Genomic DNA, 18,039 nt, shown 5'->3' on the forward strand with positions numbered 1-18,039 from the left:
CAGTGCTTTTAATGACCTCATACTTCTCCCTCAAACAAACTTCCACCTTTTTTTAACAGTAGTATTTTCAACAATGTTGTATGGATGGGAAATATGGACAATGACCTAAAAGACTTTGAGTTTCAAGGAATTAAAAGGCTACAGAGAGATACACGGTAACTGTGAGTAGGCTTGCACATAGCAAAGGATCAGGGCATAAATTATATTATCAGATAAATTATTAGACATAAATGTAGGCTACTCATGTAGCAAGATCAAGTGGAAAAAAGTGGAATGTCTGTGTGCTTCTTTGATATACAAGCAATGTTAAGACATCTAAGGGAAGGCTCCCCAGTATCTTGAGGGCACCCCTCTTTAAAGCATTTATGAGAACATTTGGATAAGAGTCACATAGGGGTAAAAAGACATGACTAGAAATGTTCAGATCAATTGGACAGTGTGTTGGGCATCCTCCATGACAGCGTTATGTGGCTGAAATTCATGGGGAGCTAGAGTCTCTGATTAATTAAAAATTCAAATAATACAGAGGCCGATGGACAAGAGCAGGGTGATTGTGAGTAGGCTGTAGTGCATAACAGATTAGGAACTCTTAAAAAAATAACTGGAGGGAAGAAGACACTCAATATTAGGGAAGAAAGGAGTATAACCAATGGAAAGTACTTACGTTTCACCAACATGCTCACAATGTCCAAAGAAACAGTGCAAAGTGTCAAGGTTTATTAGGAGACCCCAACTGGTAACTTTAGTGGAAGGCCAAAGAGATGATTTCCACAGAATAATTGGATGTGGATGGAGTGTGATCTGTTTCACTGGGAGAAATTTGGCCCTTAATGAATTATTGTACCACTTGTTAGCTGATTGATTAAGTTAAGGCTTATTTTGCATAGGTGTTAAGTGTTAATGCTTTGAATATTGTTTCACAATGTTGTGAATATTGTTTTCCCATTCAGCTTTAATTTTAGGAAGCCAGTAATTTTAATTACAGCCTTCTCTTCAACATCTTTATTTAATTTATTTAATAAACATTATAATTCAAAAAAGTTCATATTTACTAGAACTATTATAAACTAGCTATCCTACTCTATTTGACAGAGAATGTAAAAACCTACAGACAGAAATATATGTTATATCCTGTTGGCATGGTAGGGATCATAAGAAAAAGAATAGAGCTAGCTAGTGATAATCTTGATAGGAATAAAATATCACCATGGCAAAAGCACTTTGAGAAGACGATTAAAGATTTGAAGAGAAACAATAGAAGATTACATGAGCGTGTAGTTAATACATGCAGCAGAAAACTTGAATTCCATTTTGCTTAATTAAAGGCACTAGACCATCATACCATTTCCCAAATTGCTCCAAATCATTCAATATGGTTCTCGTCTTCCTCCCATCTGAACTCAGACTCCCATCCCTAGCATCTTAGGTCATATTATCTTGCCCACAACTGGGTTACCATCTTACTTCCTAGCCAGCTCCACACCATGCCACCACCAACTTCTCCAACATTCTGCCATCCCTTCTTTTCAACTCTAGTTTCACCATCTGCTTTGTCTTCCCCCATTAGAATGTCTTGAGAGCTTGGACTGTCTTGCTTGCATATTTCTCCATACACTTAGCACAGTGCTTAAATAATTTTTTTTGGTTAATTCATTCTAAAAAAGAAGAAGCATAAAAAGGAATCTTGGGAAACAAAAACAAGTCAAAAATCCTATATTCCTTTAATCACCAATTGAAAACAAGTCAAAGGGTTACAGCACAAAAGTCAAAGCACCATGAAGAACAAGATAATTCAATATCAGTCAATTTTTTTTTAATACAAAGGCTCATAAAACACAGAAATGAGAGATGAGAGAAGATCCTATGAAGAAGGAGGATGTGGAAATTTTCTGGCTACCTCCAAGGTCACACAAAGTCTAATTCAATGAAAATTCAAGTCAGATCAAAAGAGAAACATAAAGCTTATTACCAGTAATCTAGAATGACTAGATCAGCAACATCATCAGAGGTGAAAGACACTTTAGTTTTTCTGCAAAACCAGGAGACTGGATGAAATCCATAATTGTTGGCCCAAATCCTTCACTATGGTGCATGAAGTACTAGCAAAGCACTTTTCCAGGTTTCTCTCCATCACAAACCTAATTCCACATTTCTTACCATAAGACACTTCATATCTATAAGTAAAAGATGAGAACACAAGCAACTCTTTAAAATATGAATTCTTTAAAATACAAAGCTATAGATATAAATACAGATAAACAGACTTAGAAATATTTAGATACAGATATAGATAGGATAAGAGAAAGATACATTAAAAAGTAAAAAGTGTGTGCCCCCAAAGTCCCAGTGATATAAAGAACAATTTATTATTGATTTGATTATTACTGAACAAGCTGTGTCAAAGTGTCATTGCATTTACATTGCCTTTGTTGATCATTTCAAAGCCTTTGACTCAATTCCGCATTCATGGCTACATAGAACAGGAAGAACACTGGAGCATTGGTTATCCCACTATTGACACAAAAATGTCAAAATGTATAATATAAAATAAGGTATCTGGATTTAAAATCATCATATCTCTGAAATGGGACTTTTTAGGAGAAACTCTGGCTGACTTTCAGTACAGTTCTGCGGTAGAAGTCACAGTATAGTTTTTCAGTGAAATTTTTTTTTAATCACTATTGAGTCTGGTTGGAACTTGAGCATTTTGATGGTGTAGGTATCTGGAATTTAGATGGTCTGTTTTTCTTTTCAGGCAGTGATTTTAGCTAGAATTCCCATATTTGGCATTTCCAGGCTACATATTTGCATACAGACCTGTATGGACAAATATAAGACCTAGAGCTAGTATCATACATAAGCACAGTATGTTGTATGATTCCTCTATGAATGGTCCCTAGTAGAGACAACTGAAATTCTAACATATGAAAAAACTTATTTCTTTGGATTTTTAAGATGGTCTTGTTAAAACACATCTACCTGTGGGAGAAATAACATTAAACCTCAACAACCATCAACTTCTTTGCTTAAATGAATTCTTATCACTAATTTTTTTTTTGCCCTGCCTCATCCCTACATAATGGGAAGCACAATTGGTCCATTATGATAGAGTGGAGATCAGAAAAAAAATAATAATAATAATTTCAGAGCTCAGAATCAGCTAAGGAATAAAAGGTACCTATAGAAGAAGACAAATTCTGGAGGGGGGACAGACTGGAAGATTCTAGGAAAAACTGCATGTGTTGCAGTTTGTTTTTCTGGGGAGGTCCTTCATTAGAGTTGGATTGTAAAAGCCTTCTTCAGGGGATACTAGAAAACAAGTAAATTGTCTTCTTTCATCTCTCCTCTCCTGTCATCCATTTCACACCCCCACCATGTTATTTAATCTTAGAACATTTGCTATCTCAGGAAAGTATTCCATACTTTTCTGATTCCATAGCTTTGCTCACATGATTTTCTGTGCCTGGAACTCCCTTTCCCTCCCCCATCCTCATTGAAATCCTACATATCCTCTAAAATTTCATTTCAAATTGTCACTTTTTCCATTAAGAGAATCTCCTTGTTTCCCATCCCAACCCTGTCAACCAGAAATCATATCATCTTCCTTAGGTTCCTCTCTTATTCAGGTACCTGGTTATCAGATTCTGAATTCTAAATCTATTTGTGTATAATGGTTATCTACCCTTTCAAACTGTAAACTCACTGAGAAAAAAAAAAAGCTATTGTTTTCACCACTGTATCTTCCCCAAAACCTGGTACAGAGCCTTGCAATAATGATTACTAAATAAATATTTAATGAATTGAATACACTTAAGTGCTCTCTAAATCTACTCCAGGTAGCAAGATGTTAGAAACAAAACATTATCTCTCAGATTGATGCACAATTTGCATTTTCTGAAACATTCTAGAGGAATGCTTGAGTTTCAAAGGACTTCCTTCTATTCATCTTAACTTTGTCCACATGCAATCGAAATACAAGAAATAGAGGCAATAAATTCACATCAGTGCACAGTAATCTAAAATCACAGATCCAATTAAATATTCCATGCAGCCGATTCTCCCAGCCTTGAAGTTCTCTTTGACTCTAGGGGACACATACTTAGTTATACTAATTATGTTATTTTAGTCAGTTAACAAAACTCCCCAGCTAGAAGGGCCATCTGTCTGAAATGCTTTTTCAGATAGGGCTGACAATATTCTCTCTAGTACCTACCTCTTTCCCCAGCTTGATATTCCTTCCTACGTAGGTCACTTATCTAAAATCTTAGTTCCTACCCAAGCCACACATTTCCAAATTCATCTCCCACTCTTGGGCTTTTCTCTTAGTCTGAAAACCAATACCACCCAAAGACTGGAACCTAGAACTAGAATTCTAGTTCCCAGAATCTCTACTCTCAATTTGGTACTTGTTATTTCTTCCCTCAAGCTCCCTTACCAGACAGTGTTCTATGTTTAGGTCTGTGCTCATGCAAATAACAATGACAGATAAAATGTGGGATGATCCCCCTTTAAAAGGAAGTGAAAGGGCCAGATCAAAGGAGCACTTCTATGCTGTCCACATAATCATGGGAAAAATTATTCCATGGGAAAAAATGGAAGAAGTATTCCAAGGAAAACAGAAAGAGAAATGAATAATATTCTGATGAATTTGATTTGAAATCTAGCCTAAATCAAGAAACTGGTGAAAGTATGTGACAAGGGGGAAAGAGGGAAAAGAATGGAATATGAAATACTTAAAATAGGATATAGGTATGAAGTTCATCTCCTAGAAGTGGTATCTGGACTATCTCAGGATAAGCCAACTTTTAACATTATAAGGAATGATAATAAGGATCCTCAGGTGCCGTTAGGATATTTCATTCAGTAAAAGTCAAAGAAAAAGACTTGATTGATAGTGTGATATTATATTAGTGAATTCTTGTTGAGTGCCATGAGGGTATTTATTGACTTAACATAAACAATAGAAAGGTATGCTGATCTTGTGCAGTTTAACATTTTCAAAAATGACTTGGATAAAGGCATATAAGACATCCCTATCAAATTGGCAAATAACATAAAACTAGAAGGGAGATCTAACACATTAGATGTCAAGATTCAAAGTGTTCATGACAAATTAGGAAATTAAACCAAGTATAATTTAACTAACAGGGTATAATTATAAAATCTTGTACTTTGGTTCAAGATCCTCTTATGAACTTTACAAGTAAAAAATTAGGAAGTCATAATATTTCATCTACTCATATATCTGTTCTCTGACCTTTGCTGGGTTAACTATTATAATGGTACCTGAGTACCATTTTTCTCAATATTTGAGTCTTAGATATGCTCAATATGAGCTAATTGTGTGATATGACTACCAAAAAAGCTAAGATCCATAACAAATGAGACAAGTTGGAGGAACTAGAAATGGGAAAATTTGAGAATTTCATCCTGAAGAACATATGTCCCAGAGAGAAAATTGTAACTTTCTTTAAATACTTAAATTATATCATGTGGAAAAAAATTGTTTTGTTTGTCCCTAGAGGGAAGAACTACAAGAGTGGTTGGAAATTACAAAGAGACACATTTAGTCTTTATATAGGGAAAAGTTTCCTAACAACTAACTATTACCAAGTGGAATGGATTGCTTGAGACAGTAACGAGCTTCTCTTCAATAAAACGTTTTCAATCAAACGCTAGATGATCACTTCTTAGGTATAACAGAGACATTTTATTTTGTCAGATATAGATTACATTAGATAGCTGCTGAAGCATCTGCCAACTCTGAAATTCCATATCTTTGTTACGTTATAAAGTATAGACAATAACAGGTTCATCAGAGAAAGAAGAGTAAAAATAAATACAATAAGTAATTCAAAGGAGATATTATCCAAGATGGAATCCAACAATAAAACAAAAAATTCCAGATATTGATATAAAAATGAACAAAGTAAAGTTAGGAAACATGGTAAAAAGAGATCCTAATTTAGTGACACACATTTAGCTTTGTAGTTTTCAATGAAACTGTGTGAGATGGGCCTTACAATTGGAATATGGCTCTAGAAAGGCATATCATATTCCAAGTGAGGGAAGAAGGAAGCAGAGTAAACTTGTACATAAAATTTGAAGAAATAACAAAAAGAAAGAAGAGAGTAATTGGATGCAGATGAACAAAAGGAAAACCAAATGACATTTTTAAGTATATAATTGAACTCTTGGATATGAGAGAATTTATATTTTTCAAAGCATGATCAATCATTTTGCCTCATTTTATTTTTACAATAACCTTGTGAGGAGCAGAGAAACTATCATTGATTGCCATCAAAGCAAGATGAGGAATGGGTGCTTCTGAAATCTTAAATACCTTGCTAATAATCACAAAGTTGAGTGTAGAAACCAAGACTTGAATCCAGTCCTTCTTTACTCTAAACCCAGGGTTCTTTCCAGGCTACTGCAAGTGGACACTGGATAATGATTTGTTGTGGATGTTACATATATGCTTGATGTCTGACTTAGGCCCAGACGACAGAATTTATAAAAAGGAGATGTTGCTAAAAGGTAATATTTAGCCCAGTTTAACTGAAACCATTTAGGGTTTCTCAGAAATTGAATATACTACCTCATGGAGTTCCATATGTCTTGGGTAGGTGATTGCAGGTAAAGTTTTTACATTGAAGGAATTTGACCATTTGTCACAGTAATTACAGAAGGCTTTTCTGTTTAAGTACGAGTTGGATGAAAATGCTGAAGTGTTTTCTGATTCTGAGAATAGACTTAGACAACTAGTAAGATTCTCTGGTTCTAACAAGATTTAACATTGATTATTTTCAATAATATTATAATTTTACTGTAATTTATACTCTTTACTTTTCATATATAGTTTGCCATCTGCCTGAGGAAAATAATGGAATTTGAAGGACACAAAACTAGTTGTTGACAAAGACTGAAACAGAATCCAGGCCTCCCAACTCCAGTTTTTCTACTCCTTAAATGTGCCACATTGAATGCACTGAGATTCAGGGATGAAGAGCCTGGATTGGTGGAATATTTAAGGTTAAGCCAGGAAGCCAGAATCTTCAATGCACTTCTCATTACTCATATGACCAATGATGTAGCATTATTTGGCATCTAACCTGGGTGTTAGACCCTAATCTCTTACAGCCAGATCAGATTCCTAGCATGGAAGTTCTTAAAAATTAAAACTCCCTTTGGCTCATGTTGTCCCATCTAGATTTAAAGCCTCAAGGAAACTTCTCCAGTTAACTCACTTTCAATAATTCATTTGAATCATATGATAGCAAACTAAAGCTCCCAATAGCATTTAAATAAAAAATTTATTCATAACACAAGAACTGCAAGGAGCAAAGCAATAGATAGTAATTGCAGTCTGCATTTTCAGTGATTACATCCTCATTCCCCTTTCCTCCCAAGAGATTTGGGTCCTGATCCCATTTAAACAGTCAAAGCTCCATCAGGGTCATCTAAGTCATGTCTCTCTACTCCTGGAATGGGAAGCTGCATATTTCAGTTAAGGAAGTATTACACCTTTACTTGGATCATTAGCCATTTTTATTTGGCAGCTATTTTAATCCAACTTCATCACCATCTTGACTATCTGTTATCATGCATAAGTTATTAATTCAATTTGTGGTTGCAATCATAATTTCTACCATCCTCTTTTTTTTCTCTCAGACATCCCTTGCTTGATAGCTATATTCCATTTGACCTTGACTCACAGAATTCTCCAGAATGTAGTGTTTTCGTAGAGTAGCCATGTTCCACAGCAAGCTACTCTGCATGCAATCTTGCTCACTCTCTGAAACCCTTGAAAATGGGAAAGAAAGGAAAAAATCAGAAGAAAGTAACCATTCCTTTCTGTTATGGTTGTCTGTATTAGCCTCTTCAATTTATCATCCTCCTAACAAGAAGATTCTCAGATTTGGTGCCTATCTTTCTATCTATTTTTTATATTTAGTAAAGTTCATATACTTTCTTCACTGATCCTGGGAAGAATATGTATGTGCCACTGTTTTCTATGACAAGAAGGGAATTATAGACCTATTTTAAAAACAATCTTGCCTTATTATGTTTTAGATCTTATGACAAAAAGTCATTATGGTATTCTAAGCATAGAAAAGATGCTCCAGAATTCCAAATTCTTTTGTTCTAATGTAAACTATGTTGTTAAGTTTCTTCATGGATATTCATTTCTCATTTAACAAAATTCATGTCTCAGTCTTTGTGTAGAAAGAATATACACACACATATCTATAGACATATGCCTACACATCCACATTATGCAAATATACCCTCTGTGGTCTAATATATGTTTCTGCATATGTGTGTATATGCTATATAGAGAGATAGATCTTTGAAAAGATCTAACTATAGTTATATCTAGATATTATTACATATACAAATATACAGATAGATAGATCCAGTGGCAAGTTTTGGCCCATTCCCATAAAGTAATTGTTAAAAATGAGAGAAAACTTTCCAACTGGTAAATATACTCCCCTAGTCCTGGACTTTAAAAAGGAGAAGACTCGCTCAATTCTTGGAGCTTTTCCCAATGGGAGTGGTACTTTGAAAGCCCTGTGGAACAAGTGCGGAACATAATCCTAAATTAAGTGATAAGAGAAGTGTTAGATCCTAATTCACTAAAACACTTGAAGTTGATTCTAGCAAGCAAAAACTAATTTACAAAATGGCAGCTAATGAAATCACAGAGAAAATATGTTAGATTAAAAACAAAAAAGACATATGACTATGGAATTATTGTTTTCAACAAGTTCTTCCTTCATGTTTTAATTGCAGAGTAGAGAAGGGTTTCAGGTATCTCTTAGTATCTCCCCATCTACCCACCCCTCACTTCCACCCTTAGATCCTGCCAGAATTCTTGAGGGGTGTGAATGTGGAAAAGCAGTCTTGGAATGATTTCAATTAAAATTTAAAACAATCAAAGTAATATTTATTATCTGAAGCTAAAGAATGTATTTGCATGACTTTGAATAGAGATATGAGTGATGGTAATGACAGAAACAGTGGTGGCGGGGAGGGGTACTCAAGCATATGTATTTATCTGTATAAAGGCACTAAAAAAATCTCACTAGCAGGAAAAAAAACAATGACAGAAAAAAACTCATTGGACACAAGCAGTGCTTCTATCTTGACTGACTGGTGTGCGTGTGTGTGTGTGTGTGTGTATGTGTTGTTTGATTTTAAAAGTTTTTATAAGTCTTCTTTTGGTGTATGCTACATAGAGAAAATAACTTAAAAAACAAAAATGTGTCATTTCCACTTAGGAAATTAGAAACCCTTTAAAAATATTTGTAACTAACAGTAATTATCAATTTTTGTTATTATCAATAAATTACCTTACCAGTTCCACGAAGATCTTGATGATTTATAAGATATCAAAAAATAGAAAATGCTCAAATGAATTCCTGATCTAATCCATTTGATTCTTCTCTCCAACAATAAACATCACAACCTATTTATATGTGTCTATCCTGTACTATCCTTGTCATATCCTCCCAGGTTGAGGGAGGAGGCAGGAGGGGGAGAGAGAGAGACAGAGAGACAGAGAAATAGAGAGAGAGAAAGAGAGAGAGAGAAAAAAAAAGAAATAAACAAAGGAAGGAAGGAAGGAAAGAAGGAGGGAAATAAGGAAGGAAGGAACGAAGGAAGGAAGGAAGGAAGGAAGGAAGGAAGGAAGAAAGGAAGGAAAGAAAGGAGGGAGGGAGGGAGAGAGGGAAGAAGGGAAGAACGGAGGGAGGAAGAAAAGCTTATAAGACAATGTGTACTTTTAATCATTTTTGTTTGTTTGTTCCCTGCATACATGGTTACAATACACTACAAATCTAGTCCAGGAGGTTTCTCAATGTTCAAGGCCTTGATGACAATAACACAATGTTATCTGCAAAGGAGCATCTAAAGAATTCTGTATCTTTAGGGAATCTCTCTTTGACCTTGTCTCTGAAATGGATTGTGTCACCAATAGTGGCAAATGCCTTTGGAAATAAAGCATTCCTGTTTTACATTATACCTGATGTTAATGATTAGAGAGCTATCATAAAAAGGTTAACTGTTATATCAAATTTTTCAAATAATTTTGAGGTGTGTATAAGATGCACTTAGTTGAAAGAGAACCTTTAAGGTAGATTTTGCTCAACTGAATCAAATTCATTTTCAAACCCACAAACACCAGGCACAGTGAGATCAAGCATTCTTTCCATCTTTCAGTCAGTTTTGTGGTGGTAAAAATAAGCTATCATGGAATGTGTATATATATATTTTGTTTGTTTGTTGGGTTAAGCAATGGGGTTAAGTGACTTGCCCAAGGTCGCACAGCTAGTAAGTGTTATGTGTCTGAGGACACATTTGAACTCAGGTCCTCCTGACTCCAGGGCTGGTGCTCTATCCAATGCACCACCTAGCTGCCCTGGAATATATTTTTAAAAGGATGTCAGTTTCCTACTAATACTCTTCACTGAGAATATCCTTAATGAATGTTTGAAAATGTTATTCTCACTAACACTTTTGATTATAAAAGAGAAATATTGGTAAATAGTTGTTGATATTCTCTTAGCTGCTTTTTTTGTTGTTAATATGAGCTAAGTTTTTTTTTCTTTTCAGCATTTTTATTTTACTATACTAAACTTTTTTTATGTTCCCCTTCTGCACATACTTTGTGAATTGGTCCCTCAATACCCTCATAATTGTATCCCCTCTAGAATGAATCTCCTGTATGTACACACATTCTAATTCAGTTATTTTTCCTGATTTTTTTCTTTAGTTCTATTTCTACCAACCATCTAAACATATCCAGGGTTGTAATGTTAAAATCCAAAAGTGGTAGCAAGTATTCTTGATGTTAGGTCAACAACAACAAGGTAGCAACAACAACAAAGTAACGACAACAACACTAAATAGTCATAATCACGGCTTGTTATGGACATCTTTGCAGATACTTTCCAATTTTTTTTTCTATTTTCAATTCTCAAATTTTTTTCTTTTTTTTGTTTTTTTCTTCCTTTCCTTTTTCTTTCTGTCTTCTTTCCTTTCTTATTTTGTTTCTTACTTTTCCTTCACTACTTCCTTTATTCCATTCTTTCATTTTTCTTTTCCCTTCTTTTTCCCTTTTTCTTCTTTCTTTCATTTTTTTTCCTTCCTTTCTTGCTTTTCTTTCTCTTCTTACCTTCCTTCATTCCTCCTTCCTTACTTCATTCCTTCATACCATTCTTTCTTCTTTCCTTCTTTTTCTTAGACTAGGTCTAAGGTTTCTTAATCTAATTCATCCAAGCATGAAGTGCAGTGACAACTCATAGGTCTCATCACACTACTAATAAGGCCTGGAGCTTTAATTTACTCTATTTCTAACCTGTGTAGCCTCACCTTTCCTTAGGCAGGCCCCTACATCAAAGAGATCACTATATTGCCTGACTTCCTCCATGAAAATATTCATGGTATCTATGTTTGAGTTTTCCATGTAATAAGTCTTTGACCTGCCTCAATTCTTATTCATTATCCATGATCTATTATGAGATTAAGGATATTTTTATCCCAAGCACCCAGGAGGACAATGTCCAGCACAAATTGGATTCTTAATAAATTCTTATCGAATTGAATTGAACTATCTCAAGAAAATGTTTTTTTTTTGTTTATTCAATGACTATCAAAATTCTTACTCCTAGGAAAGCAAATATGAAAATATTTATTTAGAGAAAGGTTTCTTCAATTCCCAACATATTATACATCCAAAAAAGAAGCCTTATATTCCAAGGCTTTACAAGGTAGGGGAAGGGAACAGAATTTTGATAGATGAATCATTTGAGCCAGATCTATGCTAGCTCATTTGATCTTTCTTCTAAGTTGCTATTCTTTTTACCAAGATAGCAAGAAGGGTAGATTCCACTGCAGACTCTAAGTAGCATGCTAATTGTGCACACTCATTTCACTTATTAGTGATAATTGACAAAAACTCATTGATTAGCAAATATCTCAGTGATATGTTTTGTTTAATCATCATTATTTTCAGAGTTTATTTAGTATTTTATTTTTCCCCAATTATACGTAAAAACAATTTTTAATATTTGTTTTCAAAATTGAATTCCAGATTCTGTCCCTCTCTCTTCACCCCCTCATCAGGGAGTAGAGATAGAAGTTATACATGCAAAACAACTTGATATAGGTTATGCATGTGTAATAATGCAAAACATTTCCATATTAGTCATGTGGTAAAGGAAAACAGACAAAAATAAAAACCCAAGAAAAATAAAGTTTAAAAAGTATGTTTCAATCTGTATTCAAACTCAATTAGTTCCTTCTTTGGGTATGGATAGGATTTTTCATCATAAATCCTTTAGATTTATCTTGTATTGCTGAAAATAGCTAAGTTGGCCATCTTACAATATTTCTATTACTGTGTACAATGTTCTCTTGGTTCTACTCAATTCATTTTAAACCAGCTTATGTAAGTCTTTCCAGGTTTTTCTGAAAGCATGTAGTTCATCATTTCTTAGAGCACAACAGTATTCCATCACAATCATACACTACAACTTGTTCAGCCATTAATTTAAGTATTCTATTTCATCCTCTGTTATTGTGCAATTTTACTATAATAATTTACTATAATATGATCTGAAAAGGATGCATTTAATATTCCTGCTTTTCTGCATTTATTTGTGAGGTATTTATGCCTTAATACATGGTCATTTTTTATGAAAGGTCCCATGTACAGTAATAAAAAGCTATATTGCTTTCTATTCCCATTCAATTTTTTTCCAAAGATCTATCATATCTAACTTTTATAAAATGGTAGTCATCTCTTTTATTTCTTTCCTGACTATTCTTGGTTAGATTTATCTAGCTCTGAGAGTGGAAAGTTGAGGTCCTCCTTTAGTTTTACTGTCTATTTCCTTCTGTAACTCATTTAACTTTTCCTTTAAGATTATGGATGCTATACCATTTCATGCATATGCATTTAGTATTTATATTGCTTCATTGCCTAGGGTGTCTTTTAAGAAAATTTCATTTCCCTCCTTATCTCTTTTAATTAGATTTATTTTTGCTTTTGCTTTGTCTAAGGTCATGATTGCTAATTCTGCTTTTTTATATCAGCTAAAGCATGATAGATTCTGTTTTAGCCCTTTATTTCAACACTGTTTATATCTCTATTTTTCAAATGCTTCTTGTAAAGAATATATTGTTGGATTCTATTTTCTAAGGCATTCTATTATGTAATCTCATTTTATGTGTGAGTTCATTGCATTCACAGTCAGAGTTATGATTACTATGTATTTCCCTTCATCCTCTTTTCTCTGTTTTTCTGTCTCTCTCTCAGTCTGTGTGTGTGTGTATGTGTGTCTGTGTCTGTGTCTTTCTCAGTCTCTATCTCTGTGTCTCCACATGTCTCTCTCTCTGTGTCTCTGTCTCTGTCTCTCTGTCTTTGTCTCTCTCTCTGTCTCTCTCTCTCTTTCTCTCTCTTTCTCTCCTGTACCTTCTCAAAAACATGTTTTGCTTCTGACCACTGCTTCCCTCATTCTGCTCTCCCTTCTAGAAGGACCCTCATTCTCTTATTCTTTCACCTTCTACTTCCCTGTTGCCCATCACTTCCCCCCCCCATTTTCCCCTCCACTGTAAAGGCTCTTTTAGCTCCTTTTTGTGCAAATTTTTCATCTATTCTACCTCTCCCTTCTCCCAGTGGATCCCTCTTTCTTACCTCTTTATTTCATTTTTTTTTAAATCAGCCCATCAAAGACAACTGAACCCTGTGCCTTCCATCTATTTATACTCCTAACTGTCCTAGTAATAATAAAGTTCTTAGAAGTTACAAGTATCATCTTCCCATATAGAAATGTACACAGTTCTAAGGTCATTAAATCCCTTATGATTTATCTTTCATGTTTCCCTTTTTATGCTTCTCTTGAGTCTTCTGTTTGAATGTCAGAATTTCTATCCAGCTGTGGTCTTTTCATCAGAAATTCTTGAAAATCCTCTATGTCATTGTATCCATTCCCCCCTCCTGAAAGAGTATACTCATTTTTAATACATTATTTTTGGTTGTTTGGTTGTAATACTTTTGGTTGTTCTTGATTGTAACCCTAGCTCCTTTGGAATATCAAAATTCAAGCCAACCAGTTCTTTAATGTAATCACTGCTAGATTCTGTGTTATCTGACTATGGCTCCAGGTATTTGAGTTTTTTGTTTGTTCATTTGTTTTGTTTTGCTTTGTTTTCTGGCTGCTGGAAATATTTTCTCCTTGACCTTGGAGTTCTGAAATTTGGCTATTCTTTGGAATTTTCATTTTAGGATCTTTCAGGAGGCGATCGGTGGATTCTTTCAACTTTTATTTTATCCTCTGGTGCTAGGATATCAGGACAATTTTCTAATATAATTTCTTGAAATATGATTCTTAGTCTCTTTTTTTGATTATGGCTTTCAAGCAATATAATAATTTTTTTTCAGTTATCTCTTCTCAGTCTATTTTCCAGATCAACTATATTTCAATGATATATTTCATATATTCTATTTTTTAAAATTTGTTTTATTGTTTTTAATGTCTTATGGAGTCATTGTCTTCAACTTGCCCAATTCTATTTTTAAAGTCTTATTTTCTTCACTATTTTTGTTGGCTCTTTTACTATGCAAATAACTCTCTTTTCATAATTTTTTTGGATGACTCTCATTTCTTTTCCCAATTTTTCCTCTACCTTATTTGATTTTTAAAATCTTTTTTTTTTAGTTCTTCCAGGGATTCTTTTTGAACTTGAAGCCAATTTACATTTTTCTTTGAGTTTTTGCTTATAGTTGCTTTGACATTGTTATCTTCTTCTGGGTTTGTTTCTTGATCTTCCTTGTAACCTGTTATGACTAGGTTCTTTTTTTTATTACAATATTTTTGTTGTATACTAGTGATGACCCTTAAATAATCACAATTTACATGGATCCAATTCTTCATGGTTTATAAATTTATTTGCTTGTGATAACACGCGGATAATATCCCTTTTTTACAGACAAGGAATATAATACTTATATAGTTCTGGTGATTGTCTGAGAGGCAGAAATCATAGAGGATAGGACACTGGAGTTATCCTCAAGATTGATTCAAACACCTGCCTTAGATACTTACAAACTGTATAACCCTGAAGAAATCACTTAACCTCTGTATGTCACAGATACTTTATCAGCAAAATGAGGAGGTTAGACTTGGAGGCTTCTAAAGTCCCATCTCGTTTTCAATCTATGACTTTATTGCTTGCTCTGAGTCATACAAGCAATAAGTATGGAAGTACTGGAGCCAAGGCCCAAACCTGGGTCTTCTGATGTCATGTTCGATTCTCTTGGCACTATGCAACACTGTTTTTGAACTAGATTTTTTTAGCATATAGTCTTATAGTTTATTATGGATATCCATCTGAAATTAAATTTAATTCATTTCAATTTGACTCCCATTTATTTATTTTTTTACCATGTATTGGTGCTGACCATAGAAAGACAAAATCAAAGAAGTCTCTATTTCCAAGGAGTTTGTATTTAAAACAAGGGTCAATGGTAAGAGGGAGGGAGGAGAAGGGATCCTATATATACATAGATAAGTAAATGAGAGATAATTTGAGAATTACTTATAATCAAAGCAATGAACTTATGTAGCACTATTTTCCTGGGTCAGCACCATGTAACTATTTTGCTAATAATTTTTGAGTCTGACATATTGTATTCAAACGATTCTCATGTTTAAATTGAAAACTTATCTTGCTCATCATTCATTCATACATTTGTTTGGTCAACAAACATTTGTTATAGGCCTATTGTATGCAGAGCACTGTGCTCAGCACTGAGGGAGATGTAGTGCCTTTGTGGAATTTAAAATCTAAAAGGAAATATGACACAAAGGTGATAAAAGCACAAGCACTTCAAAAAAAGGCCACATGGTAGAGTGCAGAGAGAACTGTCTTTGAAGGAAATGAGACCCAGTTTCAGACCCTGTGCCTGAAACATACGGGCTGTGTGACGCCGTGCAAGTCATTTAATCTTTCAACGTCCCAAGTATCTTTTTAAGACTACAGGTTGCACAACATTTGCTGATCTTTATTGGGAGGGGGAGCTTCCTCACTGGCAGTTAGTTCCCTGTACCAGTGAAATCATAACTCTGGTCTAACACATTATCTCTATGTGTTAGCCTCCTATGCCCTAGCAATATTTGGATGGCAATTAAAAAAAACATTACAAATCTGGCAAACACTCTTCTATCCAATAGTAAAAATAAATTTGAAGGACGTTCAGCATGATTCTACAAGTCTTGGAATTGAATCAGATGAGGAAATTTTCTTACTCTTTCAAATCATTTTTAAAGACTTCAACAACATTTCTAAAGATATTAATAACATAAGGCTCATTTGTGTTTGCTGTTTCCAATATGGACAACAGAGCTTTGTCTCAAAGACAAAAGGAACATGTTAAGCAGAGGAGGGAATGAGGGACAATAGAGGGAGATGGAGAGAAGGGGGCTGGTAGGGTCAATCTTTTCTTTTGTTGCTTTAAATCAGAACCTAAACATGACTTTGTAACCATCTTTTGTCCTAAGTAAATAAATGAACTGCTCATATGGGTGGAGCACTAAAACATTTTGATTTATGCAGACACACAGTGAAATGTGGCAAGGGTTTTTAGAAAACCCATATTTTTGTGTGGAAATTAAATATAGGCACTGGGAAAACCCTTTTTGTATATACAAGGGTTGGCCACATGGTGAACATCTGGAACTTATTCCATCCCTCTCTAAACTACACATGACTCCCCTACTGCTGCATTCCTGGAGCAGCAAGCCAGCAAAGATGTGGGGATGTTCTCCTGCCTCTCGGTCTTTTCTCCCTGTTTTACACAAAGAATTGCCACATGCCAACAGCATGTCACTGGGCATGATGCAAGCAGAAAAGCTCCAGGAAATTCAGAGAGAACATTTTACTGAAACTGACTACATCTGGAACAACAGCAGTTTAAACTCACTTTATGTTCCTGGCTCTATCTCTTATTATTTGTGGGATTCAGAAAGTCATTCAGGCTCTTTGTGACTCATTTTTTTTAATTTGGACTGTGGTGAGAAAGCTCTGGATCCTCTCTCAAAAATATCATTGAGGATAACTTAAGTTAAGGGTTCTTAACCTGGGGTCTTTGAACTCATTTTCAAAAATATATATATATGTATATATGTATATATATATATATGTATATATATGTATATATGTATATATATGTATATATATATAAAATTATAATTCGATGTAATTGACTTTCTTGGTAATCTTATGCTTTTTATGCATTTAAAAGCACTCTTCTGAGGAGTCAATAGGCTTCATCATGCTGCAAATGGAGACCATTTCAAAAAAAGGATAAGAACCCTGATTCAAGTCATTTCTTAAAACACTCTAAATATCACAGTAATAAAATAAAAATAATAATGATGATGAAAACCAGCATCATGGCTATGTAGAAAGCTTTATATAGAGAGAGAGCTTTGAGGTTTACAAAGCGCTTTACAAGTTATCTCATTAGATCTTTGCAAAGTTCTATGAGGTAGATGCTATTATTTGCCTCTATTTACAAATGAGGAAACTGAGGAAGTCAGAAGCAAAATGATTTACCCAGGGTTGAATAGCTAGGGCAGATTTGAATTCAGGTTTAACTAGCTACAGGTCTAGCTTTATCCACTGGGCCACATATAATTCCTAATTAATATATTCACATAGCAGAAGAAAGCACGTAATTTTCTTTTCTGTCCTATATAACATAAATAGCTCTAATTTTCTGATCCTATAATCACACATAGAGGGCACTACATAGCTCAGTAGATAGAGTGCTAGGCCTTGAATCAAGAAGATTCATCTTTTTGAGTTCAAATCTGGCCTCAGATACTTACTAGCAATGTGACCCTGGGCAAGTCACTTAACCCTGCTTGCCTCAGCTCTTCATGTATAAAATGAGCTGGAGAAGGACATGGCAAATCATTCTAACATCTTTGCCAAGAAAATCTCAACTGGGGTCACAAAAGGTCAAAT

This window comes from Vombatus ursinus, unplaced genomic scaffold (assembly GCF_900497805.2).
Source record: "Vombatus ursinus unplaced genomic scaffold, bare-nosed wombat genome assembly UNPS02014812.1, whole genome shotgun sequence".
NCBI lineage: Eukaryota > Metazoa > Chordata > Mammalia > Diprotodontia > Vombatidae > Vombatus > Vombatus ursinus.